General features: G+C 40.2%; 1 long non-coding RNA gene across 1 annotated transcript in view; it reads left to right on the plus strand.

Annotated features, from left to right (window-relative positions):
- Positions 1 to 11,685, plus strand: part of LOC138516995 (uncharacterized) — a 132,159-nt gene extending 120,474 nt beyond the window's left edge. Inside the window, exon 4 of the long non-coding RNA XR_011282339.1 lies at positions 10,828 to 11,685. This is a non-coding gene — a long non-coding RNA (uncharacterized lncRNA). The remainder of the gene's footprint in view (positions 1 to 10,827) is intronic.
- Positions 11,686 to 26,176: the final 14,491 nt, after the last annotated feature.

The following is a 26,176-nucleotide window of genomic DNA, read 5'->3' on the forward strand; positions in this document are numbered from 1 at the left end:
AAGAAATACATATTGAAGAAAGCTTATGGGAAACAACTGAAATAATTCAAGGCTCATCAGAAACTGGTCAATTTGAACTTCTGGATCCTGCTGCAGTATCCACTCTTTTGGACCATTACACAATTCATCCATTGCATTCCAATGAAAGCATAGATGATGCACTAGAAACTTACCAAATGCGACAAACCAAAGGGTCACCAATGAGCATATGGGAAAAAAGTATAGAAGCACATGCTTTTCCACTGCTATTTCCTACTGGCAAAGGCGGAAGATACGATGCTAGCCCCACTCAGATTACGGCATCAGAATAACGCTCATTATGAATGTATTTGCAAGATCCCAGATTTAGACAAAATGTGGAATACATATTCCACATACTCTTTGAAAGTGAACTAGCAATCCTATGTTACGGAGTTGCACACATTTTGAAATCTGGAACCCACTTCCAAAATATGTCAGCTACGCAATTAATACAAAAGGTACAAGAAAAAGATGAGGTTTTACAATCAAGTATAACAAATTTGTTTGCAAACATGCGTGTTACAAAAGAATACTGCTTCCGACGGCACGGAGACGTACGTTGTATGATCAGAAACCTTGTTTCTTTGTTTGTTTGTTTATTATTTATTATGCGCACCGGACCCTAGAGTATAAGGGCGCAGAAGATAACAAGATGTACAGCTTAGAGCAAGGTTACAGGTTACAACGGTCATAGGTTACAGGCAAGTAATACATGTGGCAGGTAACAGGCAGGAGGGAACAAATTCATGCATTCATTTAACATTTGTTGTCGTCAACCAGTTAATCACATTTTGCCTTAATTTGGTAAAAGATTGTTCTAGCCTCACAGTGATGGGTAATTCATTCCATAATTGAGCAGCTTTGACTGGGAAACTAGCTCCGCCTATAGTGGCGAGTTTAAATCGGGGTACTTGGAGGCGATTGGTGTTGGCTAGTCTAGTTTGTCTAGTGGAGTGAGTTCTGGTGAATCTGTCCTTTAAATACTGAGGGGCTTTATTATAAAGTGATTTGTATGTGAGGGATGTGGTTTTGAGTCTGATTTTCTCGTGGGTGGAGAGCCATTTGTGTTTCCTTCTTGTTTCTGAGATGTGTTCTCTCTTGGGAATGTTCAATGCTGCTCGGAGGGCATTGTTTTGCTGTATTTGAATTTTGTTAATAGTGGATTTAGTGGCTCCTATGTACAATGCGTTACAGTAGTCTAGTTTGGAGATGATTAGGGCTCTGGCTAATGTTAGACAACAGTGCTGGGATAAGAATTGTTTCCTGCTCTAATTAATTTACATGTGTAAGCTGTTGATGAGGCTAGGGAATTTACCTGTTTGGAGAATGATAAGGTAGAGTCAAGGTAGATACCTAACGTTTTTACTTCTTTGGCTACTTGTATGCAGTTCTCATCGATGATAAAGGAGGAGTAGTTTGTACTTAGTTTATTAATGAGGGAAGCGGTACCTAGGATAAGAAGCTCAGTTTTATCATCGTTCAGGCATAAGCCATGGGTTGCCATCCATTCCTTGAACGATGCTGTAAATTTTGTTCACCAGTGCTAAATCCCTTTCGTAGTCCCCTGTGAGTGGGAGGAGGATCTGGGTATCGTCAGCGTAGTTAGTATAGGTGATACCCAGATGGTTCAAGTCATCAAACAGGGGCTTAGTGAAGATGTTATACAGCGTTGATGAAACACAGGATCCCTGTGGCATGCCACAGGTGATGGGAATGGGGTCTGCTGCTGCTATAGGAGAGAAGACCCTCATGGTACGGTCACTAAGGAATGATTGGATCCACACTATAGCCTCAGTAGAGAAGTGTGCTGCTGTATCTAGGTGGTTACACAAGACGTTATGATCTACTAAGTCAAATGCGGCAGATAAATCTAATAGGAGGAGAAGAGCTGGTTTACCAGAATCTCGTACTTTATCTATTTGGGCTTTTAGATCAATCAATGCAGTTTCTGTGCCGTGTAGTGGACGGAAACCGGATTGACGGGAGCCGAGTAGTTGGTTTTGTTCCAAGAAGTTCTGGATTTGAATATATGCCACCTTGTCCAGGATCTTCAGGAGGAACGGTACGGTAGTAATCAGTCTATAATTAGTGGGAATAGCCGGGTCTAAAGTTGCCTTTTTAAGGAGAGGGAGCACCCAGGACTCTTTTAGGTTACTTGGGGTGGTGCCCGTGGTAAAGGAGGCATTAATCAACTGTGTGATAAACAGTGCTAGGTCTCGTGCAGCATCTTTGATGAGTTGTGCTGGGAAGAGGTCTCCTTTGCAGTTGGACGGTTTTAGACCAAGTATTACTTTCTCCACCTCTAATGTAGAGACTTTGGAGAAGTGGAACTATATCATCTCGGGCTGGTGGTTGGGGGTGGCATTGGCCCTGGTCCCTTACCGTGATGTAGATGCACTTGCACCCCTGTCCATCCTGCCATGTTCCTCATCGGTGCTTGGGGGATAGAAGAGATGCAGGTCATCAGTGATGGTGTCACATGGGAGCGAGATTCTATAGCGCTGTGATATGTTCATACATTCATGCATCCTATTATTACAGGGGTGTGGCATTTGGTGTTCTGAGGGGGCATGTGGGCAATCATTGCATGGCTGGTAGCACGACATTGGTATGGTGTCTGTGTGGTGAGTTACATGGGCACGGTCGAATCATGTTGCCCGTGTGTTGGGATTGGGATTGACACTCAGCATGCATTTGTGTGTGGCAGGGTGTGGCCAACATTCTTGACTGTATATGTTGATGTGGGCATGGGACATGCATTGCCTTGCCTAGTCTCACTTCCATGTCACTTGTGCCACATCATGGTTTACCCTACAGGGATGTGATGGGTCACTCACATTCTTCTGGGGATGATGCGCTGCCCACCTCCCTCTAGGGACTCGGGATCTATGAATGTACTGGCTGTCTCCTCCCATAGCATCAGCTTCGCTGGTGAGTGTGGCCCCCCTCCTGTCGCCAGGATGTTCCTCACCCTGAGGCAGAGGTTGTCCCACCGCTTGCGACAGTCGCGCACAGTCCGTGGGGTGGTTCCCGCAGCCGACACCCTCTGGGCAACCTCCTGCCAGATTTGCTTCTTTTTCATCTGGGCCGCATGCTTCATGTCGGTAGACCTGATGATGTCTGCATGCTGGTCCAGGGTGTCTGCGAATATATTAAGCTCAGCGTCAGAAAAACGCTATTTGCGCTTCCGGGGGGTCATCTTCCTGGTTGCCTTGGACATCCTTAGTATTTTCTGGCACAGCACAACACAAATGGACTGGTGGTTGGGGAGGATGGCAATGGATTGTGTTTTTAAAGATGGCCGCTGGCCCATTTTCCGTTCCTGAGCGATGACGTAAATTCTCGTTATGTATTTTGCAAACACGGTATTACCATGGTGGTATTACTGTTCCGGTATTTAGGGGTTGGTATGAGGCGGTACCGCTATGGGCGGGTCCCCCGATGCCAGTATAGGGGGGTTGGAAGGTCTTTAGCGGCATGGCGGTATTGCCATTACCGGCATGGGGGAACGCGCGTGCTCGCGCACTCGTAATCACCTGCTATTAGCGGGTTCATACGAGCACGGATCCGCTCAGTCCGGCATGCCGGTAATGAACCCGCTTACCTGGCTACTCGTAATGAGGCCCCATGTGTCACTGTGAAGAAGATATAGAAGACTTAACTGTACTACAAGCAAAACTTAACAAAGATCAGCGCACCATTTTTGAAGAAGTAACAAAACAAATTGCACTTGGTGTACAACACAAAAATAAAGAATGTACCTGGCAAAATTACAAACCTATACTGCTGTACGTCAGTGGTGAAGCTGGGTTAGGAAAAACATTCTTAATCAAAATCATCAGCAGGTTCCTTCAACAATTGACAAACAACAAACTGTCAGCTGTTGTCGCTGCCCCCATAGGTTTAGCTGCCTACAACATAGGCGGTGTCACTTTACACCGATTACTACTCCTTCCAGTAGAACACCAAAACAAATTAGACTATTACAAACTTTCTGCAGAAGCTGCAATGGAACTACGCAGATTATTAAAACAAATGGAAATGCTACTGATAGATGAAGTAAGTATGGTCTCCAACCTAATGTTGGCTTTGATTCACCTCAGATTGCAAGAAGTACTTAAAACAAACTACGAAAAACTTTTTGCAGGGAAACACATTATCGTTTTCGGAGATCTTCTACAATTGAGACCAGTGAAAGGGGAACCTATTTTTAAAACACAAACTCTGCCGTAAAACTGTTGGCAGCATAGGAAATGTCAACCTTTGGCAATATTTCCAATACAGAGAATTAACAGAAAACATGCGACAATCTGCAAATCTCAGAGTTGGTGTACTTTCTCAAGAAGCACAAGTAATATTGAAAAACCGGCACATTCATGCACTTTATGGCGATAATGAATGTGCTACTGATGTTATGGAACAATTAGCGCACAAAAATGTCAATTGCATAGCCTTAATGCCAACTCTTGCAAGCTGTTTCAAATTCAATGAAACAATGTTTAAAAAAGAAATTCAACCAATAATGGAAATTTGTGCCACAGACAAACTAGACGTACATCGTATGACACTACCCATGTGTGAGTAAGCCACAACAAGACTAAATACCTTAGAAAATTCAATCTCCAACACAGCTGGGTTGAAAAAATATTAAAATGATCCTTGAATTGTAGAGTAATGCTTAAACGTATACCTTGACGTGGAGCAAGGGCTAGTTAATGGGGCACTGGGTACAGTTGTTGGCTTTCAAACATACCCACGTGACAACAACATTCAGTTTGTCAATATTCGCTTTGACAAACTTTCATAAGTGAAAAGGATAGGGCGCTCAACTGCTCGATTCCTTCTCTTCAAAGACATGTATGTACGCAGAGAACAATTTTCTCTAACTCTTGCATATGCAGTCACCATTCATAAATCCCAAGGTCTTACCCTAGACAAAGCATTGATAGATATAGGAAACACAGTCTTTAAAGAAGGCATGAGCTACGTCGCACTATCACGCTTACGTACACTTGACGGTCTATTTCTAATCAACTTTGATGCAAGTAAACTGAACGCTGATATTCCTTGCATTTTAGAGTACAATAGACTGCGTTCACTATACACCCCCCCATCTGAAACAATATCCTGTTCCAGAAAAAGTAAAACGTTGTAAAGAAAACTAATTCAAACAGAAATGCAACAGAATCTGACGGCAAATCCTTCAAAGAAAACAAAAGAAGCTAAAACTTCATCAATTACCACAAGCAAAGAAGAACCTCTTAGGGAAAGTAAATCAGGTACTTCTTCAAAGAAGTAACAAAAACTCTGAAAAAAGCACTCAGAGACAGAACTAGCTGGTCCATTCAAATTTTCAAATGAAACTGGTGTAAGTTGCTATGCAAATGTAGCAATGAATATTCTATTTCAATTGCCACCAATTGTTAACAATATTTACTTACACAGTACAGAGCAATTGTGTTTGCAAATTTTAGTCCTTCATAGAAACGCAACAAACAATCCTGACAACACGTACAGTATTCACGGACTAAGACCGGAATTGGACTACTGTCTTGGAATGGTGAGATTCACTATAAACTCACAAGAAGATCCACAAGACTTTCTAATGTACTTACTACAAGTACTGGAAAACAAAAGCATACCTATAAACAAAATCTTCCAGATTTCATACATGTGGAAACATACATGCACTCTCTGTAACAATGTGATACAGGAACAAATCCCAATGAGCGATTTGTCTATGTATCTATACCTAATTGTGAATCCAATCCATTTCAGCAACTTGTACAGAATGCAGACCATGGCAGATTATGTACTATGTGCAATTCAGATAATTGCTCATCCTTACTGATACAAACACTTAGTAACTAAATAATACTTATTCTTCTACTTTATAATGCAGATGGTACCAAAAGCAACTGCAAGCTGACTGGATTCACACACGGTCAAGTGTCACTTGTAAAGAAAACCTTTACAACAATAGGTATAATCTACCACGCAGGAGCTACAACCAATGCAGGTCAGTATACTGCATACATTAAAAAGAAATGTGGAGGGTTTGAATGTAATGATAGCACCATTACTCTAAAGCAGAGATTGCCAGCTAATCTTACAAATGCATACTTAATCTTCTTAAAGTCAATATTTAATAACTAATGTGTACTTCAACATTACCAAAAAATCAAGTAAAAGATATAAATAGCTAGAATACGCCAACAGGTACCTAACTGCCCAGGAGTGTATAACAACCACACAGATAAATGAATACCACAGATCCGTAACAACAAATGCACAGTTAGAATACGCCAACAGGTATCTAACTGATGTTAAATATAGCAACAAGGCTACAAGCATAACATAACTCAGAAAGAACAAGGAAACCCTCAAAGAAAGCAAAAAAATTGTTTGTAGCACAGCACATAAAGGTTTTTGTTTTAATCCGACAAGGATTTTTTTTCCCCCAGACTCAAGGATTAGAAAAACAAACACAGAAACTGAAAAAATGCACAGTACACTGGTTTGTAATATGAGGGTCAAAAGAAAAGCTAAACTGTCTATTATACAATGTAATAAGTCTTCATAAAATACAAACACTAACATGCTGTTTTCTTTTATCACAGAAATTTTAAAAGGATATTTCTACCAAGTACTAAAGTCAAGTAAGAAATATATGGATTCTGAACAAAGTAAACAGTAAGTATAATTACAGTCATGTCGTACATATTCAAATCTACACGTCTAATCGATGGTGCAGTGGCTGTAGGCTGGGCCTAGCGTCTTGGATGTATAACCTACCACCTACACCCTATGGCCAAGCAACCGAGACTATAGGTCCTACGCACAACCATCGTAGCATATCAAAACCATGGTGCTTGTAAATTCACTACTAATAAGTTTACTCTTGGGTGCATGGTCTGCACCCAAGACTCTGGGCCCTGGAGAGAACCACCACAGCATATCGCACCCATTGTGGCTTCTAACTTCACTACGTATAAAGTTGAGTTTGGGAGCATGGCCTTCGGCCATGCACCCAAAACGCTACGCCCTCCCCACAACCACATGAATGATGTTTGATAGTACGGGTGTACCTATACCTGTAATATGCTGCAGTAGTTGTGGCCACAGGCTACAGTCTTGGGCGTAAGGCCATAGGTTTTTCAATGTATGGGTATGCAGTATATAAAATCCATAGTAGCTTATAACTGCAGTGCTTATAACTTTGGTCTTGGGTGCATGGCCCCATGCACCAAACACTCTACGTCCTGGCCATAACTACCACACCATATCACACCCATTGTGGCTTGTAACTACACTACGTATAAATGTGCTGTTGGGTGCATGGCCTAAATCCGTCCAGCGGTTTGGCCTGTAGCCGTGCGCAAAGTTTTTCCCCCATTCAGTCTATGGGAAAAAAAAGACGTTTTGGGACCCCCCCCAATAACTTTTCCCCCCCTGAACCAAACATCACCAGACTTTGCAAAAAAATTCAGAGTGGCCCATATACTATTTTTTGCAAAGTTTGGTGAAGATTTGTCCAGGGTGAGCAGAGTTATAGGCCACCCAAAAAGTGCTCTTCCTATGGAAACAGCAACTTAAGCATAACTACACAGCCACTACCATGGCTGCGTAATATATATATATATATATATATATATATATATACATACACACATTTATAAAATTTACTTGGTGTTATTGTACAAATGAAGAAAATAAATAAAATGTGTTTTGTGAGATGGTGGAAATGTCATGTTATAATGTATGTTGTTGTTGTAAATTCTATGTAAATGTTCCGGGGAAATATGTGTGTAAAAAGTATTTGCCATTCCCTATACGACCGTCATCTCATGGTCACGAGTGGTAGAAGCCGTATTTGTTGGTCCGAAACTAAGATACTTCAATTGTATAACCACATTTCGATGTCCCCTGATACTTCATACTGCAATGCTTTGCAGTTATTTTATGAGGTTAAATCGCTGTCTAATAAACCAGTTTTAAACATAAACATCTATTCGACCATGCAGTCCAAGCAAGGAAAACTGCCCTCCAAAAAGACAAGCGAATGCCAAATTACTGTCCCTGGCTTAGCGTCAAAATGCCTTACGGCAGATCAGAACACGCTACAAAAACTGGCACTGGGGACATAAGGTGAGGTTGTTCCAACAAGACGGGGGGAAAATGCTTCATAGTATTCAAACCAGGAACTCGGCCCAAATATGGCATTTTATAAACCAAGCACATGGCCTGTCCCAACCTTTGATCAAAATAAATGCGGTTTCTACCAAAATTGGGTATCGCACTTTACAGTCCTTTATGCATTACCAAAGGACCAAATTACTATGACCCAATCTCCCCCGGAGTTCGGCTTAGATCCCCCAATTACAGAGGAGGACATTGTTTACTATATCAACAAACTCAGTACATCCAGAGCAGCGGGCCCTGATGGGCTACATAATGGCATGCTGAAGCAATACCCAGAATTATGGGCCAAGATACTTAATGTTATTTTCAAGTGCTAATACAGAATGCAGTACCACCAACCTGGCTAAATTCCATTATTATCCCAATTTTCAAAAAGGGAGAAATTCAGTCACCTAATAATTATAGGCCGATAGCATTATTAGATGTGCCAGGAAAAACATTTGCACGGCTGATCTTACACAATTTTAACAACTGGTTAGATACCCACAACCTAAGAGATCCTTACCAAATGGGTTTTATTCCCGGGCTAGGAACATCAATAAATCTGCTTGTAATTAATAGCATAAAGGCCCAAGCTGAATTGATGCACCAACATGTGTATATGGCATTCATAGACGTAGGAGCGCTTTTGATATGGTCTCTCGAGGTATCTTGGTGCGAAAACTCCAAGCAGCAAATTGCCCAGAATCGATAATGTACCTAATAAGTCTCTTGCATTCCAATACATCGCTTCAAGTAAGACTAACTACGTCTGGAGAGCTATCTGTTTCCATCCCCACTCATAGAGGACTAAAGCAAGGCTGCATATTGGCGGCAGCCTTGGTCAACTTTTTTTATCTCCGATGTGGGGTCTGAGCTAAAAGCTGTAATATCAGATGACTCTAAGTTTGGGCCTACATAAGTTCCATGGCTCCATTACGCCTATGATATGTTTCTTATGGCAAAAAAAAAACCCGGGGCCTCCAGAATTTGATATCAGCATTGCAAGAATTTATGCGATGAATGGACTTGACAATCAACATTGATAAAACCCAAATTGTGATATGTGGGAAGAGGAAGATGCGGTTGTCTAATTTAAAATGGTCATTTAATAATATACTGATTCATATAGTGCATGAATATCATTATTTGGGTATAAACTTTAATGACAACATACATGATAAACCATATACTAACGAACTATCCGCAAAGCTAGGCACAGCTATATCACTAGCCAAGATAATTAGCAGGAAATATGGCAAGTTCTCTGTCATCCCAAGTATCACCTTTTACTGCATGAAGGTAATACCTATATTACTGTACATCTCAGAAACAAAGTTTTGGGACTCTGCCCATTTTTGGGTACGACTGAGGGCGTTTCTGGCGGAAAGTATTATCTTTGCCACCGAGCTACCCTATGGCGTTAATCAGGCATGAATTAGGCCTATTCTCTCTGTATGGTTCATTTATATGGAAACAGTGTTCTCTTTTAAGAAAGTGTTATATAGAAAGTAAACCTGGTACCCTAGTAAATGTCTGATCTACAGACCATGAATTCATGAGACGATGGAAAGCCAAAATTGCTGTACATCTTGACGATGCAGGAGTCGATTTGGAATCGCTAATTATGAACCCAATGAAAGCAAAAATAAAGAATTGGAGCCATGATTGGATTAAAACCCACGAGATGTGTGAGAAATATAAAGATTTTATCGATAATCCATTTCTCCATTAAAGATTTGACTACGCAGAAACATACTTACAAAAGTTTCCATCTCCTCAGTATAGGCAGGCTTTTCTGCGCTTCAGATTGAATTTATGACCGACTAAACAATTGCTAGGTCACCTCAGGATTATCCCAAAATCTGGGGATTTCTGTCGATTTTGTAAAAGAAATGAGCAGTCTGAAACATTAAGACATCTTCTACCTGAAGGCCTAGAGCTCAGAGCTAGGTAACCTGCGAGAAATCTACTTTAAAGAACATTGTGAAGTGTTTCATATAAGTGACCAGGAAAGTGTATAGCATTTTCTTTTTGAAACAGCTAAAACTCACTCAGAATAATTATTGTCCTATACTTATTACAATTAGATTTGGGCTAAATAATCTAGCTAAATATGCGCTGGCTAAATCGAATAAATAAAGAACTGGGAACTATTACAATGGGTTAAATGTATTTTAAAGATACCCAAGAGTGAATAAGCAGAGCTTAATAAGAGTTATATGTCTTTGATCTATGTATTATGTGACCATGATGAATTAGATAAATGCTATTAAGTGAAACAGATGAATACTCCAGCGACTAATGACTCTCATAAGTAAACAGCAGATTTAATGTTTCCTTTTTTTACCACTACATTACGCCAACCCAGGCTAAATGTTCTTATAATGTACAGCTCCCATTTTTCATTTCATTTTTTTAAGTTGAGAAATCAACTTGTGAAGTATATTTTCTCTCTTTTTCTTGCTGTTTCTTCTCTTATTTTTACTGTAAATTGTTGATGTCAAATAGTATTGAGAATTTTATAATTTGTACAAATTGTATTTTGAAAAATTGTATTTTTTTTACAACTAAATCAATATTTTTAAAAACAAGTACTGAAACTCTTTTTCAATCTTTTATTAGAGAACTAACCTCCTTAACTTCCAACCTGGAGGTGAGAGCGGAGTCCGGTGAGAACCCCAGGGACCTGGACATGAAGGAAGAAAGGGGGTGCCACGCCATGCCCTCCAACCGAAAGATGGAAGGGGAGGCTGGAGTGCCCACTCCCTGATAAAGGAAATTACGCCTAAGGAAACCCCCACTCTGCCCTGCTCCTCCACAACAAACAGACATGGAGGAACAAGGGGTGGCATGTGGGGTGCATTCAAAGGCCCCAAACAGAAGTCCCCTGCACATGAATGGCAGGATTTTAAACACTGAAACAAAAATGGCCTGGCCTATGTTTTTGATTTTCAAGTAAAGTTAAACAACCATGTGGAAAGGGGCCTCCCTGCCATTACCAATGGATAAGCAGCATTTTAATTTACAAAAGAAGGAGGAATCAAAGATCCTGTCACATGGAAACCAGGATTTTTAATCATTGAAAACAAAAAACAGCATGTACATGCGTGTGCAAATAAAACCGTTTTTAAAAAGCAAAATTGAAATAAAGATCACTGCTCACAGAAAATGTCAGGAAAACAAAACATGATGTGTGTGTTGACAAAAATCAATGTATATTATGTTTCACCTACAAAACTCTAGTGACATTTGAAGAGCCACTTTGTCTTCATGGAGAATGTCAGCCCAAGGCAGACCCTTTTGCTGGCTGTGGGCGAAACTTCACAAGAACATCTCCTACGTCCAGCCTGGTTGTCACATCTCCCATTTAATGACCAACCACAATAAAATGTCTTGCTAAAGGTGTTGAAATTCGGTGTTCTCCAGACCTGCTGGCTCTGAAAGCATTGAAAAGCAAGAAAAGTTACCCTTGGCTGGAGCATGGCTGGAGCATGACTAATATGTATGAAAATGGGGGCACCCACTTCAAAGAGCAAGCTTTCAGCACAAAGGACACTAATACAAAAAATAAACTCTGGGCACATGCCGACCCAGTGAAAACAAATGGCCAGAAGGCAGGAGTCAGGGCCATTTGTCCCACATGAACATTCACAATTAATTTAAATGGACTATTATCATTTAGGCCTTTTTCTAAGCCATCATTAGGCGGATCGATTTCATCTAGGTACCATTTATTATGTAATTTCCAGGTGATTTTGGGGATATAACATTCATCCGTGTGTGACTCATGAAACTGTAATGGCTATCTAAGATGTGTTTCTGGCTGATCTGAACATGTTCCAAATGTGAGAGTTGGTGAGCGGGTGGAAAATGAAATTAGGGATAAGCTTCATAAATATTCATAACTGTTGTGCTTTTTATGGAAATGGCAGAAAGGTGTCACATGGCCGTGCAACATGATATAGATTTGATGGTCGGCTTATCTAATTCCCCATGATTCGCTGAAACAGAAAATATGTTTAGTCTGGCAGGTGCTAGTAAAATTATGAAGTTGTGATATATAACTAGTTTTTGCCAAAAAGTTGAAAGGAGGACAAAGGATGATGACATATGGTTATTGCCATATGTTGCTCCAGACCCCTAAACCAACCCAGACTTGGAGGCTGGGTTTGGGAGGAGAGAGAAGGGTAACTATCCAATCCTAGTGGCAAGAATTATTGCAGGGTACCTCCCCAAGATTGTAAAATTGGTGGTGTCATCGCTGCTATATAAGGGGGACTGCACTAGGACAGGGACAAAGAAAAAGGAGAAAGACAAGAGGACAGAGAGAAGAGCCACACCATCAGGAAGACTGCTGAAACTTACCATCTGACAGCTGTAAAGAGACACTAGAGGAGATGGATGAGAGTGCATCTGGGCTGAGCTATCTATCTCTAGGAAGGGCTCAAAGCTGACTGGGTCGTATGGTGGAGAGTAGGAAGCTGCCTTTGAGATTGCAGTGACCAGGCCCCTGCCCTATCTTTCCAGAGTGTGCAGAGATGCAGCTGGCTTTCCTGAACCTTACACAGAGGCTTGCTAGGAAAGTAGAACTGAGCACTGGAAAACCAAAAGATGAGGCTGTTTGCTTGCCTTGAAACCTTTCCCTTTATAGTGGGTGGGTGGAGGGCAGAACTGTGTAGATCCTTAGCCTATGTAACTAAAAATATGAATTTAATTAATTCCCCATTTGGCAGAACACCATCGGGTGAATTTTGTTAAAATTCAAAATTAACAAAGCTCACTTCCTAGTGTGAGCTCAAAACTATAGCCTATACATTAATAGGGTAATCCTTGCTGTCCAGCTGACCCCGACACAGGCCTTTCAGTAAGGGGTCTGAAATCCAAAATTCCCCAAAGCCTTCCAATTGTTCTGTCTGACTTCCCAACATAGACCAAAGTGAGTGGGGTCTGAAAAACAAACCTAGAAATCACCCTGTGTTTATTTTAAATGAAAGGTGTGGGCAAAATCATCATTACCAATGCTGAAATCCTACTGCTACCCTTTTAAGCCTGCAGGAAAATCAAAATTGCACATTACATAAGTGTCTTTGTTATTGATCCGTGTAATTATTTCGTGAAGTGCAATTCACAGAAAAGGGAGAATTGGGTCTGTGTTCTTTCAACCCACTTTTGTTATTTATTTATGCAAAGAAAAGTTAATTGTGTTGTTCCATGGATAAAGTGGTATTTGACATTTCCGTGCTACGTTCTATTACTTTTATTTAAATAAATACCAATATGTTCCCCGTACACTGGCTGGTTCTTGGCTCATTGTTAGCTCAGGGGAGAGGGATACAAGGGGCATGATGTTTGTCTGAGATAGAGCTAAAGAAAAGAATCTGTTATACATTTTTGTTGCATAACCACGTGAGTGGGGAGGGAAGGAACTCCCCGTGTTGAGGGTGACTACTCAATAAACCATTACATGTGCTGATTTTTTCAGGGTCAGTGGTTTGGTGGGTAGATCAGGGGTCAGGAGGTTTCCTCCATTCGGGGGAGAAGGGACCAATGTCTGGTGGGTCTGAAGCTGTTGCCAGGTGGAATGGGCTTTGTTGTCTTGACAAGGGGCAGCTGGAAACATGCAATCTGAGTGTCCTGTGCTATGTTTGGATGAAGGAGGCAATGCCAGCCGCTGCGGGACCGGAGAAAAGTGGATCCGGGAGCCCGCTGCTGTGTGCAGCATCCTCGAGGTTCATGTTTGGAGTGGGCAGTGCACATCCACGGCTAGGCCCGCGGGAGGTCAATGTTGACGTTGTGGACGTCTTTGATGGGTGATAATTTCAGGCATCCTTGCGTAATGGCACATGTGGGTGCTGGAAGTGTTCAGGAGGGTCCCCTGGCCGCCAGGTACCACAGATATTCGAGGGTGCTTCTGCAAGCTTCCGAAAAAGGAATCACATACATTCTAATATTTTTTTAAATGTTACATTTGGTGAATTTACAAATAATGCATGAACAATATCTGGCTCTCAGAGAATTTTTTATTATTTGCAACTGTTTTTCTGGTTAGACCAGTTCGTTACAGCATTAATGGTCAAATTAAGGAGTTACTTGTTTCATTCAGTTTTTTGGTAATGTTTGGTTCAATAATAGGTTTTTGCATGCCAAATTAATTAATTTGTATTAACGTGAGAGCGTCTATCTTGTTAAAATAGATTTTCTTTTTTAAATACGTTCGGATCTTATTTTAAGCTATTGTAAAGTACAAGATTGAACTGAACTGTAAGTGATGTGCTCTGATAAATGTCCAATAGAGGGCGCTCGTACTCCATCTCGTTTTCTGCAGAATGCAACATCCTGGAAAGCCCCTTTGAATCTGCCTTTGGCACTATTTAATTTAGCATTTATATAGCGCTAGGAACGCTCAGGTACCTGAGCGCTGCTTATTATTACCCACAGTGTGTGGTGCTCATTTATCAGCCTCATAAGGATGAAAGGCTGAGTTTGGCCCTGCCGGGATGTGAACCTGCGTCAGCAGGCTCTGCACAGTCGCTGTGCTCTCGGATTGGAGGATCACAGAACCAATAGCCTTCTAGAGTGTTCCAATGCCCTGCCCCCCTGCCATGCCGGCTGTGGCAAATGTGCTCTTATGTTACTCAAAATGTAGCCTGTTAATGAAGAGAAAGGTGAAGTCATGACATTAAGGAGCTTCATTTGAGACGACGAGCACTTAGCGTTTGTTTGTTTGTTTGTTTTATTATTTATAACACGCGCCAGACCCGAGGGTATCAGGGCGCAGAAAAGAGGCAGGAATATTCTCAGCTTGATCACAGTGCTGTACACATATATGCAATAAGGCGGTAGTCAGTAGGTATATACAGCATAGATAACGTCTGCAGCATGGTAAGGAAGTCAAAAACATTTGGAGTAAGATATAATATAAATAATGATTGAGGAACCTTTCTGGTGTGGGTTTCCCAAGGGTTTGACCTCAGCGCCCTGTTTGTTTTAGTAATATGTTCACTGATTTTCGGGGTGGTCGCAAAAGACTGTAACAACGGAGTTTCGGTTCCTCTACTCCGTTTTGGTTGAGAAACAATAAAGTGTTTGGGTTACTGTTTTTCTTCTGCGCCCTTATGGAAAGAAAAAATAGGTATACCAAACTTTTTTCTTGATTTTGTAATAAATAGATATCTTTTATTCAAACATATTGTTATGTTTGTTGAATTGCCCTCTATGATAACACGTGTTTCGGCAAAACCATCGCCTTTTTCAAATCAGGGCTAGTTAATAAATCAAAATAGATGGTGATTTTTTGAAAATATAAATTGACAATCGTGAATCAGGTTGTTGAAACATTAATGTACATGAGAAATGAAAACATTTTTGTTATATTCATGCAATAATTAAATGGTTCAAAACAATATATAAACATTTGGTTGGCCATTGGGGAGGGGCGAAAGGACGGATTGGTAAGGGATAAAAACTAAAACAACAAAGAGAGAGAAAGAAATTTGCAAAAAATAGAGATTAACGAAAAAGTTTTGAAGTACATTGTATTTGACGGTAATTCAAATATTCATTTAAATTACATTGAAATTTGGTTTCATCAAATTTCTTACCTAATGTTTTAATTTGGATATTCATAATACTTGAAACGTTCATTACTGTGGACTCGAATAAGTCATGGGTTAAATCCCTGTAAATTCACACAAAAGGTAATGTTAAGCTTTACAGGTTGATTTCCCTTTTAATACTTAGATGCTTCCGCTTATTTTTTACATTGCGTCAATGTTCCTGTACACACTACTGGTACATTAAGATGCTCATTTTTAATATTCGTCTACGGACTTTAGGTCCTCAAAAAATGGCCTCGGCTTAATTTAAATGTTTGTGTTGGTTTTACCATTCTAACATTCTGTTGTCGCTTAAAATTGCAAATGTCAAATGGGGTGATCTTTAAGCCTCAACGCTGTACTAACGTCCTGATAATTTCTCAAAAATACCCTTTTTTCCATCTGCATGTGGGCTCACATGTTTGCGCTAGTTCCTAATGCAGCTCCCTAAGGGGATCCGCCTGTACGCTTACCTTCAGCCGCGAATACTGTTTCAAATGGTCCTCGCGGTTCTTTGTCGTCTTCCTATTTACTTTCAGCATGATGTTAAATAGTCAGATGGTTTCGCCAAAACACGTGTTATCATAGAGGGCAATTCAACAAACGTAACAATATGTTTGAATAAAAGATATCTATTTATCACAAAATCAAGAAAAAAGTTTGGTATACATATTTTTCCTTTCCATAAGGGCGCAGAAGAAAAACAGTAACCCAAAACACTTTAAGATATAATATACAAGCAGAATTAAGATAATATACAACATTTGCAAAAGATATTATATACAAGCAGAGGTAGGGGCCGTTGCGGGTGCGAGGAGGTAGTGAGCATGTCTGGAGAGCGGATGCGCGAGGAGTGAGAGAGGGGCTGTCTATGCACAGTAAGTGCATGACATCATAATTATGACGTGCCAGTCTGATATCATCTTTATCGTGTTTTCGTTCTCCAAAATGGTTGTTTTAATTTGAGATATTTTTTATTGTGCTTTTTTACCCGTGTGATCCGTGATAATATTGTGTAATCACGCGTTTATGTCACATTGTGTCGCAATAAAGCCACATGATTTACTCAAAATCTAATTTTCTTCTTTTAAAACGTAGCTGCACACAGAACTACAGAAACACCGTAATTTGCATCCAATGGATTTAACCATTTACAGATTGTGCTGACAGCTACAATGCAAACACACAATATCTTCATTACAACATTGCTGGTGAGACCAAAAATTGCTGGGATTCCGTTACCGTCAATATTTTTGGAATTACCGCCATTTTTTCCACAGTGCCAAATTCCGAGTTAGACCTTCAAGTGAAGCATTTACCTCCAGCAAGTCAATCCTCCTGTTTCATGTAAGAAGCTTTGGTGGATATTACCGCTTGCAGTAATCCTGCAAAAATCTCCATTATGAATCCCATAATTAGCACTGCCCCTACCAGTGGTAAATGCACTACAGCGAGATGCGGTAACCGCAAGCGCATTAGCTGGTAATTCAGCAGCGTTACCATCGAATTACCACCAAACTCGTGATGAGGAGGTAGTTATTGAGAAACCGGCTATAAACGAAATTCCACAAGAAGGGCGGCTGCGGCTGCCACTTCTCAGAGCTCCAAGAAGGGCTGTCACCCCTCGCCCTGTTTCCTTTCCAGCCTCTTGCAAGTGGAGCAGCCCCCGCAAGCCCCCCCCCCCCCGGCCAGCGATTCCATGTGCAGTACAGGATTAGCCATGTCCAGGCTCAGAGATTATGCTAACTAGAGGACTCCTTCACAGAGGATACTAGTGTGAGGCAATATGAACATAAATAAATCTATAGTTGCACGATTGCGTCCCTTTAAAGAGAGACCTTCGAGCAGTCCATTGCTCCCAGGTGGCCCTCCCATGGGTGATGGGCGGATTACCTCGATACAGGCCCCTTTTGTGCATGCCTTAAAACAACCGTGTCCCACCATGGGTATATTGGTGGTTCCTTCCTTCCTTCCTTCCTTCCTTCCTTCCTTCCTTCCTTCCTTCCTTCCTTCCTTCCTTCCTTCCTTCCTTCCTTCCTTCCTTCCTTCCTTCCTTCCTTCCTTCCTTCCTTCCTTCCTTCCTTCCTTCCTTCCTTCCTTCCTTCCTTCCTTCCTTCCTTCCTTCCTTCCTTCCTTCCTTCCTTCCTTCCTTCCTTCCTTCCTTCCTTCCTTCCTTCCTTCCTTCCTTCCTTCCTATACTTTGCACTGCTCCATGAATCAGGGTGTTTGTTGGCAGTGCAAAGTCACTGTACACTGTGCAAATCATTCTTTGAATCAGGTCTTAAACGTGGTTTTATTTTTTTAGTTTTTAAATAGAATGGTTGCCTTCATAAGTTAAGCATTTTAATTACAACTTGGTTGAACTGGAGCAGGTTTAACATGAGCAGGCATTGGGCGACGTGTAAAAGTAAACGGTTTCTCTATATGAAACTGCCAGAGTGTTTTGGAGATAGATTGACCTGCATTTTGGAGAGGGACTGCTGCAGTCACTACACAGAGTTTGCAGTCTGTTTTTTGTGTTTATTGGAGCCCCGGCAGAGATAAATAAACAAAACACTGGTCTCACGAGGAACGCGCGTAGTGGCAGAGTATTTTGTGTTTGGTGGCGGGAGTAGTCGTCTGAAAACAGCAACAGTATCTTGAAAATCTCTGCTTCTGCCCCGATGCCTGGAAAATCCGACCTGAAACCAAGGAAGCACAACACGAGAAAGGGTAAGCCTTATACAAAAACTCTTAGCTGTGCCGATACACGTATGAGAAATGTATTGGTACATAGGGCTAACAGAGAGATGAGTGGGCACCACTCAATTCAAAAATTACTCTAAATATTAAAGTCAGTGTAAACAAAGGAGAAGAGTTAAATGTTCAGAATAGTATTTCTGAAGGAGCTGGCTGTGATAAGTCTGGAGACACCCTGACTCAAAAAATCCAACAAAAGCTAAAGACCAAGTAGCAATACTAAGTCACACAGCTGCTCTCTTTTGGGCCCAAGCTGGGTACGTAGTTATTCAAAGTTCAAAGCAATATAAACAGGTATCAAAAATGTCTAATGCTTAATCAAAAAAATAGATGAGTCTGTTTCATGGTTAAGTATCCAAAATGATTATTTATCCAAAAGAAATTTGAAACAAAACAAAAAATGTCACTAATGAATTCTTAGTGAGGGAGCAATTGCCACAATCCATACATAATCCAGACTGAGATATGCCGATGCATTTCGGAAATAATTTCCTTCTTCAGGGCAAGTCTAGTAATCAGAGTGGACATGTACCAACACATTAACATCATAATAAGCACATTTGTTGTAAAAAATAAAAGAAAATGTAACATACAGATCAGCAGTTTTTCCAATAGTTGGTGGATAGAAAAGAGAAAATAAGAATACCCTATAAGTGATATGAAATGTAAATCAATAGCAACATAAGGCAATGAGGGGTTTAGTTTGACCTTATTGGTGTGACAAATGGTGTAGAACAAAGCGTACGTGCCCACAGAGAGATGGGCCAACAGCAATGTCGTGGATAGCAGGGGTTAATATAAAATCCAATTATGTTCGTAACAAATCGAATCTGGTAATCAAAAAAGAGGATCGGATCAGATGCCTCGTCATTACTGGCATATGCTTGTATTTAATAAGGTGAAAACGATGAAATATACCTTTAAGCATGTGTAGCGTGCAGATCCTCCTGTGTGTGGCTTCACTGCAGTAACTCGGACTGCCGTGTTAAGCTGTTGCCGTGACAACGGTACTTTTGTAACACACGTGGCAAATCGAATCTGGTAGTCAAAAAAAGAGGATCAAATTAGATGCCTCATTATTTACTGGCATACGAGTGTGTGTAATGAGGTAGGAGCAGTGTGTTGAGCATGAATCAAATACCTGTAAGCACACGGAGCGTGCAAATCCTCCTGTGTGTGGCTTCACTGCAGTAACTCAGACTGCCACGTTAAGCCGTTGCTAAAACAACAGTTCTTTTGAAGCACACGTGACCGCTTCGCATCAGCGAGTGGTCACAAATTAAGTTATGTAGCAGGTGCTAGCCTGCGGAAATGAAGACATTAACTATTTATGAGGTATGCCCTATCTATGCCCACAATTGTGAAATACGAAAGAACAAAAATCATAAAAATGGAAGAAATACTCCATGGTTGAAGCGCAATTAAAGGCAGCAGAAAGGGATATTCCTAAACTCCATGAGAACACATGTATGTGACCAACTGGATCAATAAATGCATATCATATGAGCAAGTAAACAAATACAAACATGAACATAAGCGACAGGCAAGTACTGAAATCAACCTCATATGCTAAAGACAATCAAGATCCAGCCTCGTCGCGGAAGGTGACACCCGTGGGTGGCACCTTGGGTCCCAGACGATGTCCGGGACATGTGGCAAGGCTGATTTAGGTGACACAAAGTGAAGTTTGAAACTGGAAATAGTACGAATTCTCGGAACATGTAGTCAAATACAAAATAGGAAGCACACTGGAGGCACAAACAGTAATGTATCTCAAACATAACAGTGATAGTTGATTTCTTCATTCAAACCATTCGGAACCAGACTGCAAAGTTTGTCGATCCAAAATGTCTCCCTGCGATTAAAGCGCAGGCCCAAATCCTCATGGGGATTGTTGTTGGTCAGAACTTCTAGGATCAAAAACTTGATTTGTGAGAGAGCCACTTATTTACATTGATGTCTTTCTGCAACCACTAATACAAAAAACTCCCACTTATACCCGAGACACAACTCACTTTCTACAAAAACTGAATTCTTCCACTTTCCAACAAAATCAGCTGATGTTCACTATAGACGTAAAGAGTCTATACACTTCCATACCACATGATCTTGGAATCGAAGCAGTGGAATGGCTGTTACTCCAATCACCAGATGTTCGAGCACAAGGAGGTCCCATCCACTTGGCAAAGTGCAATCCAGTTCACAAAAAGGGGGACAGATTGGAGCCCGAACAATATCACTTGCTCTTACTCTTAGACATGACAGGGAAGTTATTTGCATTGTTCATCCTGAGAAAACTGCAGAGATGGGCAGAACATTGTAAAATATGATACACTGCACAAACGGGCTTCCGGCCTGGATTGAGCACCTCATTTGATCATTGTCGACTGCTCAGCAGCCTTCAATTCAGTGAACCGTGGCAAGCTGTAGGGAAAACTCAGAAAGCTGGGATGTCCACACTGGCTGGTGGATATAAACATACAAATACTACAGTGAAGTTTCACCTGGATGTGGAAGGTTCCCTGTTGTATGTGGTGCTTATTGATGGGGGGGTCAAACAGGGTTGTCTATTGGCCCCCCTACTATATTGCCTATATATGTCAGTCCTCCCTGCGGTGCTCACTCCACACTCTGGTTGCTCTGTAAAAATGGGCTTGGCCCTAGTTATCTGCGCCCTTTATGCTGACGATCTGGTATTAATGAATAGAACAGTCAGCACAGTGAGAAAACAAATTTAGGGCCCTTTTGGAATTTGCTGAGACAAATTACCTCATGGCTAATATGAATGAGGCAAAAACGATGGTCATAGCCGGGGGGAAAATAAATCGGTTAAAACTGGGCCTCGAAGTGGGGATTCTAAAATATGTGAGCAGCTACCCATATTTGGGAATGGAACTATCAGCCAGAGGAACCTACGACTTGATCATTGATGGGAAGAGATGAAAGGTGAGACAATGAACACATATTATCAACAGGTTTGCCCGGGAATCAGCAGGATACACAATGGAGGGTATATTGAAGCTCAATATGCAGTGTGAAAGAAACTACTCTCACACGGTAAGTAGTTCTTAAGGGTTCTTTATTTACGGGCCTGAGGGGAAACATCCATAATCTCTGCTCCCACGGTTGTCTCAACTCGATCTTGTGAGCCTTCCTTGTTCCATGAGAGAAGGCTCAGGGGATGGAATGTAACACAGACCCCCCTCTTTACAATATCCATATTGAAAAACACTTTATACACACAACAGATTTTGGGGTTTGAAACTTGGAATTTTGAGGAAAGTCATTTCTGAGCATCCACTTTTTGGTGAGCATGAGTTCAAATCGAAATAGAATATGACCTAAAAGAATGATAATGAGTTTTCTAACTGTTGCAACAACTCTACATATAATTGGATCATTCACACGCAAAATCCTTCAACCATTTGGGTTCTCGTCTCAATCTCTTAGATGATAACTCCACATCATCAGTATCAGTGTCCACTGACGCCCTGTTATGACCTTCCTCAACTTTTGCCAACTTACCCATTGACCACACCTCCCCTCCTTCCACTATCACCACACCATTCTTTACAGCAGAACCAATACATTTACTCTCTTTGCATATGTGGGTGAACCTTGGATTCTGTATAAATACCCATTCTCCTACTTTCCATTCTTGCTCCATCACTCCTTTTTTCTCATCAAACATTTCCTTGGAATTTCATTGGCTCTTTGTTATGAAATCCATTATAGTTTTCCTATCCACATCCACTGAACTTGCCAGTCCTAACCACTCTGGGCACAATTTGGTACCTGGTTCTCTCCCTTTTAATGAAACAAATGGCGACAAATATCTTTGTCGCCGAATGTGGTGTGGTGAGATAACCCCACATCATGCGGTTTAAAAGCTCTTTCCATGGCAACTCTGATTTCAACGCTATCTGAATACCACCCTTAATAAATCTATTTGCTCTTTCTTCCATTCTATTTGCCCGTGGGTGATATAATGCTGTGCATGTATGCTTAATGGCATAACTGGTTAAAAACGTTTTCATGAATTCCGAACTAAATTGTACACCATTGTCAGTGACTATTTCTGTGGAAAACCTTCCCTCAAGAAAATCTTCTCCAGAAATACTACTAGTTCTTTTGCTGTCACTTCTCTAACAGCACTCCATTCCACTTATTTGGGTGTGGAAATCTACTAAAACAAATGAAAACTTCGAATATTCACCTAATCCCTGCACAGGACCCATTATATCAATTGCCACTTTCTTCCAAGGTTGATCAGGACCACAATTCAGAATAAGTGGGGTTTCATGTACAACCTTTGGTCATATTACTTAAACAACAAGGCATACAATTTCTGACATATCCTTCTACTAAACTGTACATTCCCGGCCACCAAAAACTATGTCTTAGTCTTCATTTTGTACTACTCACTCCTAAATGTCCCTGATTAGCTATTTCCACTAATTGAGCTCTAAGGTTCTCCACAGGATTAATAAACAACCCTCTTCTGAGTCTCTCATCAATGACACTCAACTAATTTTTAAATTCCCACCAAACTTCAAACCTTTGCTCTAAAGTTTCTTTATTGGTCAAACCCAACACCGTCCACTCTCTAATGATTTTCATGTCTTCATCAAGATTCTCACAATTCTCCCATTCCATTTGTTCCACGCATCCTATTTCTACATTGGCAACAATGACCTCCTCCTTCCATTCTCTGTACACTTCTTCATCTAGTGCTACTGGAATCCATGACAAGCAATCTGCAACTACATTGCGTATCCACAGCAGATAACAAACCTTAAAATCATAACCTTGTAACCCTAAGTACCATCTGCTAATTCACAGTGATCCTGCAGCCCCGTTTCCATATTCAAACATTTGAGCTAAAGGCTTGTGATCTGATATGACTATGAATTCACTGCCCCACGAAAAAATACTTGAAATGTATTATTGCCCAGAACAGTGCCTAAGCTTCTCTTTCAATGACAGAGTAATTTCTTTCAGCTCCCTTCAGTGTCCACAATGCAAACGCTATCACGCATTCTTCCTTGTTTCTGTCATACTGAGTGAGAGTTGCTCCACTGTTAAAACACATCTGTCTTTTGGAGAAAAAAAATCCTATCCAAGGTGCCTTCACAATGCCTTCCTTTATTCTTTGAATTGCCTCTTCACATTACTTTTACAATTAAACTTGACACCTTTCTTGAGTAAAGATCTTAGAGGTGTGGTTCCTCACAAATGTATGGTAGTATTTCGCCAAACCCAAAAATGATCTTAGTTTCTCCTTGTCAATGGGTTTGGGGGATTTATTGATATCTTCCATCAGACTGCATTTTGGGCTGATGCCACTTCCCGATACACTGTGTCCCAAGTAGTGGACACACACCACAGCTCTTTTGTACTTCTTCCTTTGCAACGTCAAACCTGCTGCCTTCAATCTATTCAACACCAATCCTAATAGTTCATCATGTCTATCTTGTGATTCTGCATGTATTAGTATGTCATCTTGAAACACAATTATGTTGGGTACCCCTTCCAACACTTTTTCCGTCACTCTCTGGAATACCGCTGCTGCCAAAGCCAATCCAAACAGCATTCAGCAGTATTTGAATGTCCCTTCAGTTGTGACAAAAGCAGTAAGATGTTGACATTCACTCGTGTGGGGTACTTGATGATACGCTGATGATAAATATATCACCGAGAATAATCTAGAGTTTCTCAATGTTAACAAAGCTTCTGAAATGATAAGCAATGGGTAGTGAACTCCCCAAATATTGCTGTTCAAGTCGCTTAAATCTACACAGAGTCTGATGCTTCCATTTGGCTTTGCCAGAATCACAACTGGAGATAACCATTTGGAACTTTAAATCTGTTGAAGTATTCCTTTTTAAAGTAACACTTCCAGTTCTTCTTTTAGCTTCTCCTTTAACTGCTGCAGGACTGTCCTCACTGTATGTACCTTAGATATTGCTTATTCCTTTAGCCTAATGTAATGTTCAAAATCCTTTAATTTACCTTCAGCCGGTTTGAAATACAATAGGGTAGAATAGTAATTTTTGAGAAACATTTTCGAAACTTTTTCGAATTATTTCTTGTATAAAAGTAATGAATTACACTTTATTGTGTTTCAATAATTAATTTATTATGGTATATATTGTTTTTAATGCATTCTTTAATACAATATCATATATTTTGTTTATTGTAAAACATATTTCAAATATATAAAGTCATATAAACCTTATTTTTTCATTTTTTAAATATATAAATTGAATGTATTTGAAAATGTGTTAAATAATTAAATATATTGAACTTTTTGTAACCTTGAAACAAACATATTACTTTTTCAACAGTAGATGGAGATGTTGTTTTACTTTTAGTATATGAAAGTTTTGTTTATGTATTCTTTTGCGTTCAACGTGTGACGTCCTACGTTACGTAAGGTTACATGGTCACCATTTTATGAGTTCTTCGTTCCTGGTCCGGTTACTTTGTGTATGCGCTACCTTTTTTAAATGGATTTGACTTTTTTTCCAATCGAAACCTTTTTTTGTTTTTTTTTCTGCTTGGATTATTTTTACCTCGGATTGCTGTTTCAGTTCAGAGCCTTTTTGCATGGATTTTATGGTTGTATGTTTGTTTTCCCTTGGATTGATGTTTTTTTTCTTTCCCACAGAGTTCAGAATTGGATTTTCATTTATTTTCGTATGGTTTTTTCCCATGGATTGCTGTTTTTTTTGTACTTTTTTAATGGATTTTCCACTTGGATTATGTTTCGTACCTCCTTCGGATGTGTGTTTTAACTGTTTCCTGTTTTTGGTGACCTCAACTACAGAAATGGCGGTTTTTGGTGAGTTTATTTTAATTTATTGTAGCATTTTAAGTTGTATGCAATGGCTTCTAAGTATTACATTGCTTCCATTGTTTCAAAACTGTTTACTATGCTGTTTATTCTTTCCTCGTCGTCTCTGTATTTTCTTTTGTGTTTAGGGGTGTTTTCCATTGAAATTGATTGTGCTATTTTTATTTCTTGTGTGGTTTGTTCTGATTTAAGGTGGTTGATGAAGTGCCATAAATTTGGATTGCTTATATTGAATTCTTTGTTGATTTTGCTATGCCATCCTTCTTGTATGTTGTTGGTTCTTGGCCAGTTTTCTTTAACTGATTTGTGGCAATTCCATATTTTAATTTGGTATTTTGCTCTTCTTTAGTGCCTTGTCGTGTTAGCTGGCCAATCCATGTATTTTCTAAATAGTCCATTAAATTACATAATTCCTCCTCATGATCGGCAAAGTACTGTGTTGAAATCAGTGTCTCATAATATGTTATTACACTGTCCTCTCTCACAAATGCCAATGCATATATTTTCTTGATTTGATGTTGAAATTCACTGTCCTCTGCGTATTTTGTTATCAGTCCTATTTTCTGTATTTTTTTCCACAATGATTGCCCGAAATGAAAAAAACAGCCTTGAATGTGAGTGTCCGGGTATATTTTTTCAAAAGCCTTCATTTGTCCTTGTTCAAAATCCATGATTATTGTCTTTGGTGATTTGTCTGGCAATGATTCTTTGATTATTATATGGCATTAATACATACATTAACGGTATAACTGTCCCATTGATTGTTCCGTGAATACTATAA

This window comes from Ambystoma mexicanum, chromosome 6q (genome assembly GCF_040938575.1).
Source record: "Ambystoma mexicanum isolate Mex_15411 chromosome 6q, UKY_AmexF1_1, whole genome shotgun sequence".
Classification (NCBI taxonomy): domain Eukaryota; kingdom Metazoa; phylum Chordata; class Amphibia; order Caudata; family Ambystomatidae; genus Ambystoma; species Ambystoma mexicanum.